Below are 22,310 nucleotides of genomic sequence, written 5' to 3' on the forward strand. Positions count from 1 at the left end.
CCCATCCCGTACCCGTATCCCCAAACCCCTTCCCCACCCCCACGAAAAACCAACCAGTCACCCCCCCAAACCCCTTCCCTACCCCCTCAAAAAACTAAACGATCACCCCCCCCAAAACCCTTCCCCACCCCCCCCCCCAAAACCCAACCGGTCACACCCCCTTCCCCACCCCCCCCCAAAACCCAACCGGTCACACCCCCTTCCCCACCCCCCCCCAAAACCCAACCGGTCGCTCCCCCAGTCCCCTTCCCCACACCCCCCAAAAACCAACCAGTCACCCCCCCAAAAACCAACCAGTCACACCCCAAAACCCAACCAGTCACACCCCTTCCCCACCCCTCCAAAACCTAACCGGTCGCCCCCCCCAGTCCCCTTCCCCACACCCCCCAAAAACCAACCAGTCACCCCCCCAAAAACCAACCAGTCACACCCCAAAACCCAACCAGTCACACCCCTTCCCCACCCCTCCAAAACCTAACCGGTCGCCCCCCCCAGTCCCCTTCCCCACACCCCCCAAAAACCAACTGGTTACCCCCCCAGTCCCCTTCCCCACACCCCCCAAAAACCAACCAGTCACCCCACCAAAACCCTTCCCCACCCCCCCAAAAACCAACCGGTCACCCCCCAAAACCCAACCGGTCACCCCCCCAGTCCCCTTCCCCACACCCCCCAAAAACCAACTGGTCACCCCCCCAAACCCCTTCCCCACATCCCCCCAAACTCCTTCCCCACCCCTACTAAAAACCAACCGGTCACCCCCCCAAACCCCTTCCCCAACCCCCCAAAAACCAACTGGTCACCCCCCCAGTCCCCTTCCCCACATCCCCCCAAACCCCTTCCCCACCCCCCCAAAAACCAACCAGTCACCCCCCCAAAACCCTTCCCCACCCCCCCAAAAACCAACCGGTCACCCCGCAAAACCCAACCGGTCACACCCCCTTCCCCACCCCCCCAAAAACCAACCGGTCGCCCCCCCAGTCCCCTTCCTCACACCCCCCAAAAACCAACCGGTCACCCCCCCAAAACCCAACCGGTCACACCCCCTACCCCACCCCCCCAAAAACCAACCGGTCGCCCCCCCAGTCCCCTTCCCCACACCCCCCAAAAACCAACCGGTTACCCCCCAGTCCCCTTCCCCACGCCCCCCCAAACCCCTTCCCCATCCCCCCCAAAAACCAATCGGTCGCCCCCCCAGTCCCCTTCCCCACACCCTCCCAAACCCCTTCCCCACCCCCACAAAAAGCAACTGGCCATCCCCCCAAACCCCCTCCCCAGATCCCCCAATCCCCTTCCTCACACCCCCCAAAAACCAACAGGTCACCCCCCCAATCCCCTTCCCCACCCCCCCCAAAAACCAACCGGTCACCCCCCCCCCAATCCCCTTCCCCACCCCCCTCAAAAACCAACCGGTCAACCCCCAGTCCCTTCCCCACAACCCGCCAAACCCCTTCCCCACCTGCCAAAAACCAACCAGTCACCCTCCCAATCCCCTTCCCCACCCCCCCAAAAACCAACCGGTCACCCCCCCCAAACCCCTTCCCCACCCCCCCAAAAATCAACCGGCCACCCCCCCCCCAAACCCCTTCCCCACACCCTCCAAAAACCAACCGGTCACCCCCCAATCCCCTTCTCTCCCCCTCCACCAAAAAACCAACCGGTCAACCTCCCCAGTCCTCTTCCCCATACCCCCAATCCCCTTCCCCACAGAGGAGGTTCACCAGGGCATTGCCTGGGATGGAGGAATTGAGCTTTTAGGAGAGACTAGATAGGCCTAGATTGTTTTCCTTTTGTTTCCTTGTGAGCAAGATGGCGGCAGAGTAAGATGCGCAAGCTGCAGCTTGTCTGCACTTCCTCTTCTGTTTTTCTTCCACCTAGTTCTTTTTTACTTTTTTTTTTACCCTTCGACTCATGGCCTCTGGCGGCCTCCGGCAACGACTCCCAGCCTGGCACAGCAGCATCTGGTGGCGGCTTCTTGGCCTGGCAGAGAGGTCTTTTGGTATGCCATTGCATCGACCCAGCCTGGCAGAGTGGTCTCTTGGTATGGCATGGCATCAACCCAGCCTGGCAGAGTGGTCTCTTGGTATGGAATGGCATCATCCCAGCCTGGCAGAGCTGTATCCTGGCATGGCATGTCTCCGGCGCGGTCTGGGACCATGGCCCAGCGTGGACAGGAAGCTAAGTGCCAGTGTGGTCTGCTGTGCTGGACTCTGTTCCTTAATGCTGAACATTTTATTTCTGTATTAGCTAAAATCTTGAAACTAAAGAAGTTGTGCCTAGGTACTTTCGTATCTAAAACAGAAGTTGCTGAAAATGCTCACCAGCTCTAGCAGCATTTGTGAAGAGAAACCAAAGTTAACGTTTCCTTAGAACGGCCACCAGACCCGAAATGTTAACTCTGATTTTTTTCTTTGCCGATGCTGCCAGACCTGCTGAGCTATTCCAGCAACTTCTGTTTTATTTTCTGTTTTACAGCATCCACAGTTCTCTTGGTTTTGACTTTTGTTTCTAAGTCTGTGCTGTAATTGCCAACTAAAAACTTTTCACTATTACTCATTGAGTATATGTGACAATAAAGGCTATTCTATTCTATTCTTTAGAGCAGAGAAGGCCGAGGGGGGACATGATTGAGGTGTATAATGTTGAGAGGTACGGGCGAGGTAAACAGAGAGCGGCTGTTCCCCTCAGTTGAGGGGTCAATCATAAGAGGGCACAGTTTCAGGATAGAGGGCAGGAGATTCAGATTTGGGAAAAGTCCTCTTCACTCATTGGGTGGTGGGAATCTGGAATGCACTGCCTGGGAAGGTAGCAGAGGCCGGAAACTTTACAAACTTTAAAAAATATTTGGATGAGCAGTTCAAATATCATAACTTTCAAGGACGTGGGACAAGTTGGAATTAGTCATTGTCAATGCAGACTCGATGGGCCGAACGGCCTTTTCTGCACTGTATGAATTTATAGTATTGCTGTAATTAGCCTTCCTCCAATTTGGCACTTTCACCTGAGGACTAGACTGACCCTTATCCATAGGTTTTGTTTTCAAGATGGCAGTGAAATAGCAGTTCAACGTTTGGGCTCCTCAGCCCTCGGGCTCAGAGCTCATCTACTCTGTCATTTTACCAGTTTTTTCTTTCTGTGCTTTTTGTTAAGGTTTCCATTTACCGTTGTACCTTATCTTCTTTTAATGACTTAAGCAGAAGGTGTCTTCTCCCAGCCCAGGCCCAGCAATGAGGTGGCTCCAATGATATGGCCTCACTGGATGAGAATGTCCTCTCAGTTCAGCTGCGACAATCCCCTTAATTAGTAATGCAACTCCCCCACCCCTTTTACACCCCTCTCTATCACGCCTGAAACATCTAAACTTTGGACCATTGTGTTCCAGTCCTGCCCTTCTCTCAGCCAAGATTCTGTAAGAGTACAATATCATTGTCTCATGAACTAATCCAGCCTCTAAACTGCCTAACATTTTATACTCATTGCATTGACATACATTGATCCATTATCCCGGCCATTCTTCCCATTGGACTTATGTACCTTAATGACAACCTACTCCTCAATTACTTCACGCAGTGTCATAGAGTCACACAGCATGGAAACAGACTATATATATGCCCCTGATAACAGTGTGAGGCTGGATGAACGCAGCAGGACAAGCAGCATCTCAGGAGCACAAAAGCTGACGTTTCGGGCCTAGACCCTTCATCAGAGATGGGGATGGGGTAGAGGGAACTGGAATAAATAGAGAGAGAGGGGGAGGCGGATCGAAGATGGAGAGAAAAGAAGATAGGAGGAGAGGAGAGTATAGGTGGGGAGTTTGGGAGGGGATAGGTCAGTCCGGGGAGGATGAACAGGTCAAGGAGCTGGGATGAGGTTAGTAGGTAGGAAATGGAAGTGCGGCTTGAGGTGGGAGGAAGGGATTGGTGAGAGGAAGAACCGGTTAGGGAGGCAGAGACAGGCTGGGCTGGTTTTGGGATGCAGTAACCGGTGTGGCTCCCTCTACATTGGGGAAACCAAGCAGAGGCTTGGGGACCGCTTTGCAGAACACCTCCACTCGGTTCGCAACAAACAACTGCACCTCCCAGTCGCGAATCATTTCCACTCCCCCTCCCATTCCTCAGACAACATGTCCATCCTGCGCTTCCTGCAATGCCACAATGATGCCACCCAAAGGTTGCAGGAACAGCAACTCATATTCCGCTTGGGAACCCTGCAGCCCAATGTACCAATGTGGATTTCACAAGCTTCAAAATCTCCCCTTCCCCCACTGCATCCCAAAACCAGCCCAGCTCGTTCCCGCCTCCCTAACCTGTTCTTCCTCTCACCTATCCCCTCCTCCTACGTCAAGCCGCACCTTCATTTCCTACCTACTAACCTCATCCCGCCTCCTTGACCTGTCCGTCCTCCCTGAACTGACCTATCCCCTCCCTACCTACCCACCTATACTCTCCTCTCCACCTATCTTCTCCTCTATCCATCTTCGGTCCGCCTCCCCCTATTTATTTCAGAACCCTCTCCCCATCCCCCTTTCTGATGAAGGATCTAGGCCCGAAACGTCAGCTTTTGTGCTCCTGAGATGCTGCTTGGCCTGCTGTGTTCATCCAGCTCCACACTTTGTTATCTTGGATTCTCCAGCAGCTGCAGTTCCCGTTATCTCTGATCACAATTATATATGTGCCAGTGCAAGCCGCTCCCCATCCTGACTTGGAAAGAAATTGCCGTTCTTTGACTGTCACTGGGTCAGAATCTGGAATTCCCTCCGTAAGAGTCAACCTACAGCGCATGGACTGCAATGGTTCAAGAAGGCAGCTCACCCCCACCTTCTCAAAGACAACTGGGGAGGGGCAATGATATCCTACAACCTCTTCCATCCAGCAGAAGATACAGAAGCCTGAACACATGCACCAGCAAGTTCAGGAACAGCTTCTTCCTGGCCTTTATTAGACTGATGAATGGACTTCTCTCGCCTCAAATAATGCTGATCTTGCTAACGTTGATCTTGCCTTGTGCACGCCCTGTGTAATGTAACCTGTATGCCTCTGTCTAAGGCTTTTTGATCTGTACATCATTGCTTACTATGATCTGCCTGCACTGCTCATAAACAAAGCGTTTCACTGTATCTTGGTAAGCATGACAATAAATTAATCAATCAATTAATCAATAAATGCTGGCCAGCCAGCAACACCCAGTCCCAAGAATGAAGAAAAAAAAGCAAAAAATTTGCATTAATTATTATAAAAATTACAATCGCCTCATTACAATTGTGTCCAGTTCTAGTCGCCACATTACAGGAAAGATGTGGAGGCGTTGGAAAAGGTGCAGAGGAGATTTACCAGGATGTTGCCTGGAATGGAGGGAAGGTTTTATGAGGAAAGGTTGAGAGATCTAGGGCTTTTCACTTTCGAATGATGAAGGATGAGAGGTGACTTGATAGAGGTGTACAAAATGATCAGAAGTATAGATAGAGTGGACGGCCAGAGACATTTTCCTAGGGTGGAGGTAGCTATTATGAGGGGGCATAGTTTTAAAGTGAGTGGAGGTAGATATAGGGGAGACATCGGAGGTAGGTTCTTTACTCAGAGAGTGGTAGGGGCGTGGAATGCGTTGCCGGAGAGGGTAGTGGAGTCGGCCTCATTAGGGCCATTTAAGTGGCTATTAGATAGGCATATGGATGGTAGTATAAGGTAGGAGTCTAGATCAGATAGACATCAGGACGAAGGTAAAAGTTCGGCACAACATCATGGGCTGAAGGGCCTGTACTGTGCTGTACTGTTCTATGTTCTAAAAATATTAATGGAAAGACAGAGCAGGAGAAATAAGAGCTGCTTCATCGTTACAGAAGGTTATCTCACAGCTGGTACGATTTTGGCCTCCACTCCACCTTTCTGCTTGTTCACATAACCCTCAACTTCATGATCAGTCAGAAAAAACAGCCAATCTCAGTCTTGAAGATACTCAATAGCCTCCGCCTCAAATTCACATCAGCTACACTTTGACATTCAATGGTGAGCACGAATGGTGCTAAACATTGTGCAATCATCAGCGAGTATCCCCACTTCTGACCATCTGATGGAGGGAAGGTCATAAGTTAGTCATGGCCACATCTTATATTTGGAGTGTTAATGGTGGGAGGAAGACAAATTGGTGAAAAAGATTGTTCAAAGTGAGAATGAATTTGGCTGGGTGAAGGAGAGAGCTAATGGATGAGACCTCTGTTTAAGGAATAAATAATTAGCTGCAGGAGGGGAGTTAAGTGAGGTACAGGGATTGCAAAATCCATGGAGAAGGGAATGTGAATGGGACCAGGAAACATGAAAATTGTTGAATAGATGTGGGGCATCAGAGGAAGCAAAGTGTGGAGCTGGATGAGCACAGCAGGCCAAGGAGCATCTCAGGAGCACAAAAGCTGATGTTTCGGGCCTAGACCCTTTTCTGATGAAGGATTTAGGCCTGAAACGTCAGCTTTCTTGCTCCTAAGATGCTGCTTGGCCTGCTGTGTTCATCCAGCTCCACACTTTGTTATCTCGGATTCTCCAGCATCTGCAGTTCCCATTACCTCTGGGGCATCAGAGGATGTCGGTGAGAAGAAACCAAACGGGGGAAAAAAATAGAATGCAGATAGGAAGAGGCTAGATGGACAGTCCTGTGGGTGGACTTTGGGAAGGAGGTAGAAGCATGCTATGTGGAACTGGGGACGATGAGGGAAGATTCCCAAAAGAGATAAGGTCTGTGAGTCTTGGAAACAACAGCTTGAGGTGACGTCATGATCCACAAGGGGAGATGGGAAAAAGTGTCTGACAGTTGGCACTCAGCTCTCCCAGAGGGTAGAGGTCAGCACCCCACTTGTTGGCAGGTTTGAGAACATGGTCAGGGCTGGACCTGAGGGAACAAGAGTGCAGTAAGTTCAGATGGAGACAGGTTAGAGTGGGGTAGGGGTGGCAGAGAAATTCAGGTGTCATGTCAGCAGTTCTGGATGAAGAAATCAAAGGCAAGGTAAAAAGCCAGAGGGGAGAGGTCCCGGTTTGGGGTCGTGGGCGAACTAAGGAGGGTAAGTGTGAAAGGATCCTTGGAGTGGGGAGAGGATTCTCATCCAAAGAAAATGGGCATTGAGGTGAAGGTGACAGAAGAAAAATCAACACCATGATATGCCCAAAATTCATTGAGGGTGGGGCATGACGGGATAAAACTTTACTAGGCACACATCATTCCACAAATAGTAGGTCAGATCTACATACATCAAGGATTGAATGAAAGGATGGAGTTAGAGCAAGGGGGAGGGGAAGAGGAAACTGCAGAAGGCTGTGCGCAGCCCAGACCATCACAGAAGCCAACCCTCCATCCATGGGCTCCATTTACACGGCTCACTGCTGCAGAAACAGCATCAAAGACTCATCACACCCTGGTAATGATCTTCTCCAACCTCTTCCATCAGGCAGGAGATACAGAAACCCGAATACAAACACAAGCAGGTTCAGGAACAGCTTCTTCCTGGCTGTTATTAGGCTGTTTAATGGACTCTAGCCTCAAATAATGTAATCTGTATGCCTCTAAGTCTTTTTGATCTGTACACCCTTTGCTTTCTGTGATCTAAAGCTTTTTATTGTACTTCGGTACATGCGACAATCAATCAATCAATCAAGAATAATTCAGAGGGGCATGAGTACCTGAGAGTTTTTGGAGTTTCTGAAAGGAAGAGAACAAGTTTCTTGTTAAAATATCCGATGAGATAAGAATGAAATGGAATTGGGGACTGCGGCAGTTTTGAGGCAGTGTGAGGTGGTACTGATGGAGAGAGATTTAGGTTGACGGCATGCATGTGACAGATCTCAGAATGCAGCAAGAACAGCAGTCCAAGGAGCCCGTGAATATCATGGATATATGTCCCTGTGATTGTGGGGATCTGGAATCACAAAGGATGGAACCCCCACGTGGGGTACATGCAAGCAGGAGACAGCCAGTGAGGAAGGAGATGTGGCTGAGAAAGCTAAACACGTTAACCAGAAGGGAAATAGAAAACGATGAAGGTGAACATCTAAGGTCAGCATCCCTGAAAGAGAAGCAGCAGTGAATTAGGCAATAAAACAGAACACTGTGGATACTGGGTGCAACCAATTCCTGCAGATTTGGAGAAAACCTTCACTACTCATGTTCTCCATTCCCCTTGCAATAAAACATTCCAGTTATCTTCCTAATCACTTGCTGTACCAGCATACTAACTTTATATGATTCATCTAACAGGGCACCTTTATCCTAACTGGATAACCCAAGTGTTTGAGATACTGACAAAGCAGGTCTGTTAGAGGGCCGATGTAAATCATAAGACATAGGAGCAGAAGTCGGCCATTTGGCCCGTTGAGTTTTCTCCACCATTCGATGATACTGTGGTTGTTAAATAATCTGCAATGAACTGTAACGAATAATAAGAAAATAGCAGACCTATGAAACAAATACTTTTACACACTGGTTGAAGAGGACTTTAAATATCAGCAGTTGTTAAAAGGGAAGCTGAATGTAAGCTGAGGGAATGATTTAATTTGGCTGGCAGCCCCTTGACTTTACGAAGCCGAGTGAGGGTTTGGTTAAAATGATAATAGGATTTGATTCAGCAGACACGGAGACACTATTTCCTCTGATGAGAACATCCAGAATTGGAGCGAAATCAGGAAGCACTGCTGCATACACAGTCACAAAATTGGGATCTTGCTCCCCTTACGGTTGGCAGATTAATTGGAGTTTTTGAGATTGAGATCAACAGATTCTTGTTGAGGAAGGGAATGCGGTCTAGTCATGGTATAGATTAGTTTCTATCTAAGTGAATGATAGAACAAACTTAAGGGGCTGAATGGCCTCCTGCATGGGATGTTAGAGCAGAAGTAGGCTATTCAACCCTATAGCCTGCTCCACCATTCAATAAGGTCAGGGCTGCTTTAGTAGCAGTCTCTACACTTTACTGTCTATTTTCAAAACCCTCAACTCCCCTATCTATCAAAAATATAATCAAACTCAGCTTTGAATAAGTTCAGTCAGCCAGCTTCTGAAGAAGAGAATTCCACAGTTGGATGATCCTCTGAGAGAAAAGGTATCTCCTGATGTCTGTCTTAAAGGGCTAACCTCACATTCTTAAACTGTGTCCCTCTTTCTAGGCTCCGCGACAAGAGAAAACCTCTTCTCAGCGTCCACCCTCCCAAGTCCCAAGGTCAGATATGTTTCAAAAGATCATACAACATTACAGCGCAGGAACAGGCCTTTCGGCCCACCATGTCTGTGCCAGCTATGATACCACTCTGAATTAATTCCAACTGCCAGCTCATGGCCCGCATCCCTCCCTTCCCCACCTGTTCATGTGTGTATCCAAATGTCTCTTAAACCATACTAACATATCCACTTTTACCACCTCCCCTGGCAGCACATTCCAGGCACTGGCCACCCTCTTGTGTAAAAAAGCTTGCCCCACACTTCTTCCTCAAGTTTTCCACTTTCACCTTAAGCCTATGTCTCCAAATATTTGACAATTCCACCCAGGGATAAGATCAGAGATAGTAGGAACTGCAGATGCTGGATGTTAGTCTGCAGGTACAACAAGTAATTAGGAAGGCAAATGGAATTTTGTCCTTCATTGCTAAAGGGATTGAGTTTAAAGGCAGCGAGGTTATGTTGCAGCTGTACAAGGTGCTGGTGAGGCCACACCTGGAGTACTGTGTGCAGTTTTGGGCTCCTTCCTTGAGAAAGGATGTACTGGCACTGGAGGGGGTGCAGAGGAGGTTCACTGGGTTGATGCTGGAGTTGAGGGGTTGGCTTATGGGGAGAGACTGAGTAGATTGGGATTATGTTCATTGGAATTCAGAAGATTGAAGGGGATCTTATAGAAACATATAAAATTATGAAGGGAACAGACAAGATAGAATTAGAGAGGATGTTCCTACTGGCAGGTGAAGCTAGGACAAGAGGGCATAGCCTCAAGATTAGAGGGAGCAGATTTAGGACTGAATTGAGAAGGAACTTCTTCACCCAGAGGGTTGTTAATCCTTGGAATTCCTTGCCCATTGAAGCAGTTGTCGCTACTTCAGTAAATGTTTTTAAAGCTAAGACAGTTTTTCTTTAACAATAAAGGAATTAAGGGTTAGGGTCAGAGCGTGGGTAAGTGGATCTGAGTCCATGAAAAGATCAGTCATGATCTTATTGAATGATGGAGCAGGCTGGAAGGGCCGAACAGCCTCCTGTTCCTAGTTCTTATGTTCTAATCTGATATACCAAGGTGTAAAGCTGGATGAACACAGCAGGCCAAGCAGCATCAGAAATGGTTTCTGAAGAAGGCTCTAGGACCAAAATGTCAGGCTTCCTGCTCTTCTGATGCTGCTTGGCCTGCTGTGTTCATCCAGCTCCACACTTTGTTATATCAGGGATAAGATCAGCTCACATTCATCTAAATCTACCTAGGCTCAATCTGACATTTACTATCAAACACCTGGATACTAATCTTTCCGGCAGCGGAAACAGCTTCTCCTGATACACACTAGTCCAAACATTGTCAGCGTGTACAGGACTGAAAAATGTTTGTAAGAACATATGAAATAGGAGCAGGAATAGACCATCTGAGTCCGTGAACCTGCTCCACCATTCAACAAGATCATGGCTGATCTTTTTGTGGACTCAGCTCTGTTTACCCACGCTCTCACCATAACCCTTAATTGCTTTACTGTTCAAAAATCTATCTTCACCTTAAAACATTCAATAAGGTAGCCACGACTGCTTCACTGGGAAGGGAATTCCACAGATTCACAAGCCTCTGAGTGAAGAGGTTTCTCCTCAACTCAGTCCTAAATCTGCTCCCCCTTATTTTGAGGCTACGCCCCGTAATTCTAGTTTCACCCGCCAGAGGAAACAACATCCCTGCTTCTATCTTTTCTATTCCCTTCATTATTTTAAATAACAACACCCAGCCCCCTCCTCCCGATTCTTCTAAATTCCAATGAGTATAGTTGGAATCAACTTAATATCTCCTCATAAGCCAATGCTCTCAACTCTGGAATCAACCTAGTGAACCTTCTCTGCACCCCCTCCAGTGCCTGTACATCCTTTCTCAAGTAAGGAGAACAAAACTGCACACAATACTTCAGATGTGGCCTCACCAGCACCTTGTACAGCTGCAGCATAACCTCTCTGCTTTTAAACTCCATCCCTCTAGCAATGGCAATTGCCTTTTTAATGACTTGCTACATCTGCAAACCAACTTCTTGAGAATTTTGCACAAGGACACACAGGTCCCTCTGCACAGCAGCATGCTGCAATTTTTCACCATTAAAATAGTCCATTTTGCTGTTAATCCTACCAAAAGGATTACGTCATGTTTGCAAACATTGCATTCCATACACCAGAACCATGTCCACTCACTTAGCCTGTCTGTATGCCTCTGCAAATTTTCAGTGTCATCTGCCCACTTTGCTCCACACACCACACTTGGTCCCAAACTCTAAATTCTCTATGTAAACAGTCAACAATTGCGGTCCCGGCACTCTCCCTCAAGGAGGAACTGTGTAAATATTGCAATAGTAAAAGGAAAATGTATGAAGGCGGATGGGAGCGGACAATCAATAAGCAATCGGGTAAATATCTACAAAACTGCAGGTCTCCAGGGGAGAAGCTAGCACACGGGGCAATGGGCTGAATGGCTTCTTTCTGCGCTGGCCGTATCTCAGATGGGAGGGAGGTAGGAGCAACCCTGGGTGGGTTGGGACAGTACATTTCCCTTTTGAGGAGGAGATTGAACTGCTCATTTCCTGTGAATTTGACTGAGGCCCTGTCTCCAGCCAAGGCAGCAGCGGTAACCGGGGAGAGGGCATCGAGGCCGGCTTCCAGCAGCAGGACAGGGTAAGGGGCATTGCAAACGGGGAGGGAGCTGTATCCGAGTCCGGGGCATTGCAAACGGGGAGGGAGCTGTATCCGAGTCCGGGGCATTGCAAACGGGGAGGGAGCTGTATCCGAGTCCGGGGCATTGCAAACGGGGAGAGAGCTGTAACCGAGCCCCGGGCATTGCAACCGGGGACAGCGCTGTAACCGACCCCGTGGTAAGGGGCATTGCAAACGGGGAGAGAGCTGTATCCGAGTCCGGGGCATTGCAAACGGGGAGGGAGCTGTATCCGAGTCCGGGGCATTGCAAACGGGGAGGGAGCTGTATTCGAGTCCGGGGCATTGCAAACGGGGAGAGAGCTGTAACCGAGCCCCGGGCATTGCAACCGGGGACAGCGCTGTAACCGACCCCGGGGTAAGGGGCATTGCAAACGGGGAGAGAGCTGTAACCGAGTCCGGGGCATTGCAAACGAGGAGAGAGCTGTAACCGAGCCCGGGGCATTGCAAACGGGGAGGGAGCTGTAACCGAGCCCGGGGCATTGCAAACGGGGAGGGAGCTGTAACCGAGCCCGGGGCATTGCAAACGGGGAGGGAGCTGTAACCGAGCCCGGGGCATTGCAAGCGGGGAGGGAGCTGTAGCCGATCCCGGGGCATTGCAAACGGGGAGAGAGCTGTAGCCGATCCCGGGGCAATGCAAACGGGGAGAGAGCTGTATCCGAGCCCGGGGCATTGCAAACGGGGAGAGAGCTGTAACCGAGCCCGGGGCATTGCAAACGGGGAGGGAGCTGTAGCCGATCCCGGGGCATTGCAAACGGGGAGGGAGCTGTAACCGAGCCCGGGGCATTGCAAACGGGGAGGGAGCTGTAACCGAGCCCGGGGCATTGCAAACGGGGAGGGAGCTGTAACCGAGCCCGGGGCATTGCAAACGGGGAGGGAGCTGTAACCGAGCCCGGGGCATTGCAAGCGGGGAGGGAGCTGTAACCGAGCCCGGGGCATTGCAAACGGGGAGAGAGCTGTAGCCGATCCCGGGGCATTGCAAACGGGGAGAGAGCTGTAGCCGATCCCGGGGCATTGCAAGCGGGGAGGGAGCTGTAACCGAGCCCGGGGCATTGCAAACGGGGAGAGAGCTGTAGCCGATCCCGGGGCATTGCAAACGGGGAGAGAGCTGTAGCCGATCCCGGGGCATTGCAAACGGGGAGAGAGCTGTAGCCGATCCCGGGGCATTGCAAACGGGGAGAGAGCTGTATCAGAGTCCGGGGTAAGGATCATTGCAACCGGAGAGAGTTGTAACCGAGTCCGGGGCATTGCAAACGGGGAGAGAGTTGTAACCGAGTCCGGGGCATTGCAAACGGGGAGGGAGCTGTAACCGAGCCCGGGGCATTGCAAACGGGGAGAGAGCCGTGTCCGAGCCCGGGGTAAGGGGTATTGCAGCCGGGAAGGCTGCCGTGTCTGGAGCGCTGCGACCGAGGCCGGGATCTAGGGAAATGAAACCGGGAGCGATCACCATTAGAGCTCTGGGCAGGAGCAATGCGACTGGGAGGGGCTGTTGTGCAGAAACACTTAAATAACCTCAGTATGAGATATTTAGGATGTATGGTCACAAATACAAGTTATGACTTTATTGGCTGATATAAGTGCAGTCAAAACGTTTCGTTTTGTACTCATCAGGACAATTTGCCAATACCCAGTCAATGAAGACTCGCAACGTTTACACAAAAACAGAAATTGTTGGTGAAACTCAGCAGGTCTGGCATCTGTGGGTATAAAGCAGAGATTAATCTCCAGTCCAGCGACACCTCATCACAGCTACTGGCAACTAGGAAAAAGTGCATTTATGCTGAAGACAAGGGAGAGAAAAAGATAGAAGGGGTATTAATCAAGGAGATAATGGATAGCAGGCCAGGACAGAGGAAAATCTGAATGAAAGAGATTAAGAGCTAACAGTCGGAGAGAATGGGTGAGCTGTACTGAAAGCAACCCGCATAGTGTAATAGAGATAACATAGTGTGGAGCTGGGTGAACACAGCAGTCCAAGCAGCATCTCAGGAGCACAAAAGCTGACGTTTCGGGCTGAGACCCTTCATCAATAGCAGGCCTAGGCATACATGGGAATGAGTGATTGCTAACAGCAACCCACGTCATAACAGGATTGGGTGTGGGGATGGGTTACAAAAAAAAACATGGACGGCTGGAATCAGGCTCTAAAGTTAATGATGTTGATCTCTAGTCCCACAGGGAACAGTCCCTGCAGAATGCTGACACGGGAGGGGAGGGGAGAGGGATGTGTGTCAGATGGTGGGGTCCTGCTGGAAGTGGCAGAAACGGGACTAATGATCCTTTGGATGGTGATAAGAGGGACCAGCTCTGAAGAATGTTCAGCAGACATGAAACATTAACTCTGCTTTATTTCCACTGCCGTTGCCAGATCTATAGAATTTATCCAACAGTTTGTTTTTGTGGCTGATTTCCAGCATCTGCCATTGTTTTGGCTTTTTATTTTGTTTAGTGTGGGACCCTATTGTTGTTTTGCGAGGGAAGGGGTGAGGGCAGAGATGTGGGGATGTGGTTCAGGACCGTGTCAACCACAATAGTCAATCCACGGTTAAGAAGATGGATGTTTCTGAGACTATCCACAGTGCAGAAGGTGGCTGCTGAGAGGAGAATGCTGGTATATTGGTAGTGGGGTTACTATGGAGAATGCACCAATTAATTGATTGACAGTTAACTGCCAAACTGTCACCCATAATTGGAGCATTCACTCTACCAATCAGAGTCCTCTTACCAAGCATACACGTTCCCCCCTCCATGTATTGTGAATGCTGCTTTTCCCCTTGAATTAGTATTCTTGGAAATTGTCCTGATGAGTGCAAGACGAAAAGCCTTGACAAAATGTCTCTCTTCAGTAAACTTAAATTTATGAAGCTGTTGATTGTTCAAAAGACCCAGCCTGTTCACCTCTTTAGGGAAGGAAACCCGCTGACCTTAGCCAGAGTGTGTCCCTTTCCAGTTATATGCAACAAGTTGACCCTTTAAGGGTCTAGGCCCGAAACGTCAGCTTTTGTGCCCCTGGGATGCTGCTTGGCCTGCTGTGTTCATCCAGCCTCACATTTTATTATCTTGGATTCTCCAGCATCTGCAGTTCCCATTATCTCTGACCCTTTAAAAGGTGTGCCTTTGCAACAAAACTTACATTAATATGGCATCTTTAACATAGTTAAACATTGCCATGGCACATTACCAGAGCGTGATCAGACAGAATTTAATATTGTGCCATTCACAAGCTACTTGGTCAAAGTAGGTTTTTAAGGAGCATCGTAAGGGTGGAGACAGACATGTACATTGTATTTTCAGAGTTTGGGAATTCCAGGCACAGATGGCTGAAGATATCACCAGCTTTGGTGGATTAATTAAAATTGGGATGCCATCGAGGCTATGAGGGGAGGAATGCAGAGATCTTAGAGAGGTGTGTGACTGTGGAAGAGAGACAGTGGGGGGGGGTGGTGTTTCAATAAGACTATGCAGGACTTTGCAAACAAAAACTTGAAGAAGACTCAACATTGTCCTGCAGTCACCCAAGGATAAACCAGGAAATGATAGGCTTAGTGAAGGGTCTAGGCCCGAAACGTCAGCTTTTGTGCTCCTAAGATGCTGCTTGGCCTCCTGTGTTCATCCAGCTCCACACTTTGTTATCATAGGCTTAGTAATGTATGTAATAACAAACCTTTGGTAAAATCCATCTGCTCACTAATGCCCTTCAGGGAAGGAAGTCAGCCATTCTCACCTGGTCTGTCTTATATGTTACTTCAGACCCAAAGGAATTTGGTTGACTCTCTGCTGCCCTCTGAAATAGCCTAGCAAGCCACTCAGATCAAGGGCTGCAGGGGATGGGCAATAAATGCTGGCCAGCCAGCGACACTCACCAATGAGTTATATAAGAGTACCACACATTCTATCCCTTCATCCCAGTCATTTATGTAAAATGTAAACTGTTGAGATTCCAGCTCCTGTCGCCATGGCATACCACTTGTTGAATCTTGCCAACCTGAAAAAAGTTCTTTTATACCTACTCTCTGCTTCCTGCTCGCCAGCTAATCTTCCATATACACACCAATATGTTACCTCTACCAGATTGGTGGTAGCTGTGGTCAGTGGTTTCTCAGGGCTTGGTAGTGGGTCCGCTGTTTTTTGACATTTGTAAAAACGATTTGGATGAGAATTTAAGCATGGTTTGCAGGTGACACCAAAATTGGGAGTATAGTGTACAGTGAAGAAGGTTATCTAAGATTACAAAGGGATCTTGATCACTTGGGTCAGTGGGCTGAGGAGTGGCAGATGAAGTTTAATTTGGATAAATGTGAGATGCTGCATTATTGTAAAACAAACAGGTGCAGGATTTTTACATTTAATTGTAGGGCCCTGGGTAGTGTTATCGAACAGAGACACCTAGGAATTCAGGTACGTGATTTTTTAAAAAATCTTACATCACAGACAGGGTGGTTAAGCGTGCCTTCCTTTCTCAGACTGTTGTGTATAGTTGTCGGAACATCACGTTGCAGTTGTACAGGATGTTGGTGAGGCCACTTTTGGAGTACTGTATACAGTCTCAGGCGCTCAGCTCTAGGAAGGATAATACTAAACTTGAGAGGGTTCAGGAAAGATTTACTAGGATGTTGCCAGGATTTGAGCTCTAAGAAGAGGCTGGATAGTCTGAGGAAGGGTCACCGGACCCAAAACGTTAACTCTGTTTTTTCCCTTCACAGATGCTGCCAGTCCTGGTGAGCTTTTCCAGCAACTTCTGTTTTTGTTGTTGGATAGGCTGGCACTTTTTTCCCTGGAGTGTTAGAGGCTAAGGGGTGACTTCATAGGTTCATTAAAATCATGATGGGCAAAGCTAAGGTGAAAAGCCAAGGTCTTTTTCCAGGGGTTGGGGTGTCCAAAACTGGTGGGTATAGGTTTAAGGTGAGAGGGGAAAGATTTAAAAGGGATCTGAGGGGGCAAGTTTTTCACACAGGGAGTGGTGCGTCTATGGAACTAACTGCCAGAGGAAATGGTAGAGGCAGGTCCAATTCCCACATTAAAAAGCCATTTGAACAGCTATAGGAATAGGAAAGATTTAGAGGGGTATGGGCCAAATGCAGGCAAATGGAACTAGTTTAGAATGGGATACCTGGTCAGCATGACCGTTTTGGACTGAAGGGTCTGTTTCCATGCTGTATGACTCTAGTCCCTTGCTGTAATCTTGTTTATAAATCATTCTAGCAAAGATAGATATTAAAGTAACTGACTTGCAGCTTCAGCTTCCTGCATCCCTTATTTCTCGAATAGAGGAATCATAGAAAACCAGAGCAAGAATAGACCAGCAATCCCAGGTTGAAACCTTTAGCCTCTAGAAATGTACCTATTTCTTTCTAAAATTTATTCAGTAATTTTTGCCTCATGTCCTTCTGTGGTAAAGAATTTCACAAATTCGCCAACAGTCTGAGTGAGGAAATTCCTCCTCATCTCTGCCTTAAGTATGTGACCTCCAATTCTGAGATGATGCCCTGTGATCCTAAACTCTCCCATAAGGGTAAATAACCTTTCCAAATGTACCCTGTCAATTCCCCTAAGAATCTTGAATGTTTCGTTCTTCTAAACTCCAATGAGCACAGCCCAACCTCTCCTCATAAGATAGTCCCCTCCATTCCCACTACCTGGAACCTTCTCTGGACTGTCTCCAAAGCCATTCTATCTTCCCTTGGATAGGGGGTCCAAAACTGTTCACTATTCTAACTGAGATCTCACTAGTGCCTTGTATAGTTTTAGCAAAACCTCCCTTTGAAATAAAGACCAATATTCCATTTGCCGTCCTTATTACCTGATGAATTAGGATCCTGGCTTTTATGATTCATGGACAAAGGCTTCTAGATTTCTCTTTGCTGCAGCTTTCAGCAGTCTTTCTCAATGTAAATAAGATTCAGCTCCTCTGTTCTTCCTGCCAAAGTGTATGAGCTCTTGCTCAAACACTCTTGCAATGAAGGTCACCCTCCCTTTGCCTTCCTAATTGCTTGCTACGCCAGTGTGGTTGTTTTCAATGACTACTGTGCAAGGACCCCCAACTCCCTTTGTACATCAACATTTCCCAATCACTCACCATTAAATAATATTCTGCCATTCTTTGTTTTGTACCAAAATGGACAACTTAACAGTTAGCAAGTTTTGAGAAGATTTGTAGCTCAGGTTGAGGTTCTGGATGTGAGATTGCTCGCTGAGCTGGAAGGTTAGTTTTCAGACGTTTCGTCACCATTCTAGGTAACATCATCAGTGAGCCTCCGATGAAGCGCTGGTTTTATGTCCCGCTTCATCGGAGGCTCACTGATGATGTTACCTAGAATGGTGACGAAACGTCTGAAAACTAACCTTCCAGCTCAGCGAGCAATCTCACATCCAGAACTTAACGGTTATCCACATTATACTGCATCTGTCCTGTCCATACCCACTCACTTTACTCAGTCTCCATCCCAGGATGTTGAAGGAGCTGGCTGTAGGGAGAGTTAATGCATTGGTGGTTATCTTCCAAAGTTCTACAGATCCTTGAGTGATTCCTGAAGATCAGAAGGTAGCAAATGTCATCCCGTTATTTAAGAAGGGAGCAAGAGAGAAAACTGGGAACTACAAACCTGTTGGCTTTATATCAGAAGTAGGGAAAATACTAGGGTATATTTTAAAGGATAAGCTGACATCTGATTAATAACGGTCTGAGGGGACATGGAATAGATTTCCGAATGGAAATCATTTTTAGTCATTGTCATGTAGCACGGAGACAGACCCTATGGTCCAACCAGCCTGCCCTGACCAGACATCTCAATCTGACCTAGTCCCATTTGGCCCAAATCCCTCTAAACATCTAATCCCTATTCACATTTCCATCCAGATGACTCTCAAATGTTGTAATCGTTCGCAACTCTGCCAGTTTCTCTGTTAGCTTGTTCCATACATGCACCACTCAAAAAATTATTCCCCTGATCCTATTTTTAAACCTTTCTCCTCTCACCTTAAACCTATGGCTTCTAGTTTTGAGCTCCCCCACCCTGGGAAAAAGACCCTGGCTATTTACCCTATCTATGTCCCTTATGCTTTCATAAACCTCTATAAGGTCACCCCTCAGCCTCTGCTCCAGAGGGGGAAAAGGCCTCAGCCTATTCAGCCTTTAACTCAAGCCCTCCAGTCCTCTCAACATCCTTGTAAATCTTTTGTGCACACTCTCAAGTTTAGCAACATCTTTCTTATAGAAGGGCAACCAGAATTGAATGCAGTATTCTAAAAGTGGTCTAACAATGTCCTCTACAGCCACAACACCATGTCCCACCTCCGAGACCCAATGTTCTGACCAATGAAGCTAAACATGCTAAATGCTGCCTTCACCACTCTGTGTACCTCCAACTCCTGTTTTAAGGAACTGTGCCCCTGCACCTATTGGTCTGTTTGGCAACACTCCCCATGGCCCAACCATTAAGTGTACAAGTCCTGACCCAATTTGCCTTTCCAAAATGCAACACCTTACATTTAACTAAATTAAACTCCGTCTGCCACTCCTCGACCCATTTGCCCAACTGATCGAGGTCCCGTTGATTTCTGAGATAATCTTCTTCACTGTCCACTACATCACCTATTTTGGTGTCATCTGAAAACTTACTAACCATACCTCCTATATTTACATCCAAATCATTTATACAAATGATGAAAAGCAGTGGACCCAGCGCTGATCCCTGTGGCACACTGCTGGTCACAGGCCTCCAGTCCGAAAAGCTACCATCTACCACTACTGTCTGTTAATGAACTTGGGAGTTTTTTGAAGATAAAACTAACAAATTTGATAAAGGAGTTTCAATGGACATAGTATACTTAAACTTTTAGAAGGCTTTTGATGACATCCTCCACAGGAGGCAAGTTAGAAAAATTAAAGCACGTGGGATAGGAGATAGTGTACTCACGTTGATTAGTGATCAGCTAACAGAAAAAAGGAGAATAACAATAAATGAGTCATTCTCACTTTGAGAGGAGAGGGGTAACGGGAACTGCAGATGCTGGAGAATCTGAGATAAAGTGTGGAGCTGGATGAACACAGCAGGCCAAGCAGCATCTTAGGAGCACAAAAGCTGACGTTTCGGGCCTAGACCCTTCATCAGAAAAGGGGGATGGATACAGGGTTCTGAAATAAACAGGGAGAGAGGGGGAGGTGGACCGAAGATGGATAGAGGAGAACATAGGTGGAGAGGAGAGTATAGGTGGGGAGGTAGGGAGGGGATAGGTCAGTTCGGGGAGGACGGACAGGTCAAGGAGGTGGGATGAGGTTGGTAGGTAGGAAATGGAGGTGCGGTTTGAGGTGGGAGGAGGGGATAGGTGAGAGGAAGGACAGGTTAGGGAGGTGGGGACGGGCTGGGCTGGTTTTGGGATGCAGTGGGGGAACGGGAGATTTTGAAGCTTGTGAAGTCCACATTGATTTCCATCCCCACCCTTGCCTGCCTTCCGGAGAGACCACTCTCTCCGTGACACCCTTGCCCGCTCCACACTCCCCTCCGACCCCACCACACCCGGCACCTTCCCCTGCAACCGCAGGAAGTGCTACACTTTCCCCCACACCTCCTCCCTCACCCCCATCCCAAGCCCCAAGATGACTTTCCATATCAAGCAGATGTTCACCTGCACATCTGCCAATGTGGTATACTGCATCCACTGTACCCGGTGTGGCTGCCTCTACATTGGGGAAACCAAGCGGAGGCTTGGGGACCGCTTTGCAGAACACCTCCGCTCGGTTCGCAATAAACAACTGCACCTCCCAGTCACGAACCATTTCAACTCCCCCTCCCATTCTTCAGATGACATGTCCATCCTGGGCCTCCTGCAGTGCCATAATGATGCCACCCAAAGGTTGCAGGAACAGCAGCTCATATTCCGCTTGGGAACCCTGCAGCCCAATGGTATCAATGTGGATTTCACAAGCTTCAAAGTGTCCCCTCCGCCCACTGCATCCCAAAAACAGCCCAGCTCGTCCTCGCCTCCTTAACTCTTCCTCTCACCTATCCCCTCCTCCCAACTCGAGCCGCACCTCCATTTCACACCTACTAACCTCAACCTGCCTCCTTAACCTGTCCGTCCTCCCCGGACTGACCTATCCTCTCCCTACCTCCCCACCACTACTCTCCTCTCTACCTATCTTCTCCTCTATCCATCTTCGGTCCGCCTCCCCCTCTCTATTTCAGAATCCTCTCCCCATCCTCCTTTTCTGAAGAAGGGTCTAGGCCCGAAACGTCAGCTTTTGAGCTCCTAAGATGCTGCTTGGCCTGCTGTGTTCATCCAGCTCCACACTTTGTTATCTCACTTTGAGAGGCATTGATCTCATTTGAGGTACCACAGGGATTAATACTTGGGCCCCAGCTGTTCATGATATAGATCAGCGAGTTGAAGGTGGGGACCAACTGCAATATTTCCAAATTTGTGCTTTATACAAAGTGAATATGGCTTCAGGAGAATTTGTACAGGCTTCTCACAACAAGTTGGTTGATTAATCCCTCTCATTGAATAACATCAAATCTAGAATAGCCTGTTCACTAGTTGGTGGTCTTAAAAAAGAAATCATCTTGTACATAATCCAGAAATTTATCCGTCAGCAAATTATTGCTATTTTCTGATGCATCCTTTCTAGAATGTGTGCAGTCTTGGAAAAACTGGTAATGCAGAGACTGAGGCTAATTCACTGGGGTAATAGTTGCAAATTGCAATATGGGAGTTGTTGCAATTTGAATTCAGCTGTTTAAAAAAAATCTCCATTTGAAAGCTGGCCTCAGTAACAATGACTGTGAAACCATCATGAAGCTACCATCCTTCCATGGCCGAGAGATCTACCCAGTTGAAGGGGGTACTTAGGGATGGACAATAAATGCTGGCCCAGTCAATGATGCCGACATCCCACAAAAGAATAGAATAAAGGTTCAGTGGAGTTGGTCAAGTGTGGGCTACCATTTGGGAATCCTTGCTGTTTAGACATTTGACTTTTGAGATGCTTTTCTGTTCTGTCTGTGAGGGAGGATTCTGCTCCTGCTCCTGTGTTAAGCGGACTGCTCTACATATCGTGGGCTTTGGTTTTGCCCTGTATGAAGGCACCATTCCCTATTACTAACAGTGGGTGGGTTTGATTGAAATTGTTTACTTTGGCATGGCATCAGAATGTTTTTCAGCCCCTATGTTATCTTTTATGTTAGGTTTAGCCAGATGTGCAAAACTGGAAACTTTGGAAGATGTTTCCTGTCCTCCCGTGATTGTCACTTGTGTTGTTGGTCAGACTTAGATCTCAGCTGTCTTCACTCCCCCCCCTCCCCTTTCAGTGTGGGACACAAGAGGTAGAGTTCCAATGGGCTCTGAGTTGGAAAAAGTGGCCACTAAGGGGTCAGCTCACTCGGGTTAGTCAAGGAAAATATCAGCCAGATTTC

At 48.1% G+C, this 22,310-nt stretch overlaps 1 protein-coding gene across 1 annotated transcript in view; it reads left to right on the plus strand.

Annotated features, from left to right (window-relative positions):
• Nucleotides 1–11,762: 11,762 nt before the first annotated feature.
• Nucleotides 11,763–22,310, plus strand: part of LOC125455303 (heat shock-related 70 kDa protein 2-like) — a 37,821-nt gene continuing 27,273 nt past the window's right edge. The window contains exon 1 of the mRNA XM_048537061.2: nt 11,763–11,862. The gene's annotated coding sequence lies outside the window, so the exon portion shown is untranslated. The remainder of the gene's footprint in view (nt 11,863–22,310) is intronic.

The sequence above is a fragment of the Stegostoma tigrinum genome, chromosome 10 (genome assembly GCF_030684315.1).
Source record: "Stegostoma tigrinum isolate sSteTig4 chromosome 10, sSteTig4.hap1, whole genome shotgun sequence".
NCBI classification, from domain to species: Eukaryota; Metazoa; Chordata; class Chondrichthyes; order Orectolobiformes; family Stegostomatidae; genus Stegostoma; species Stegostoma tigrinum.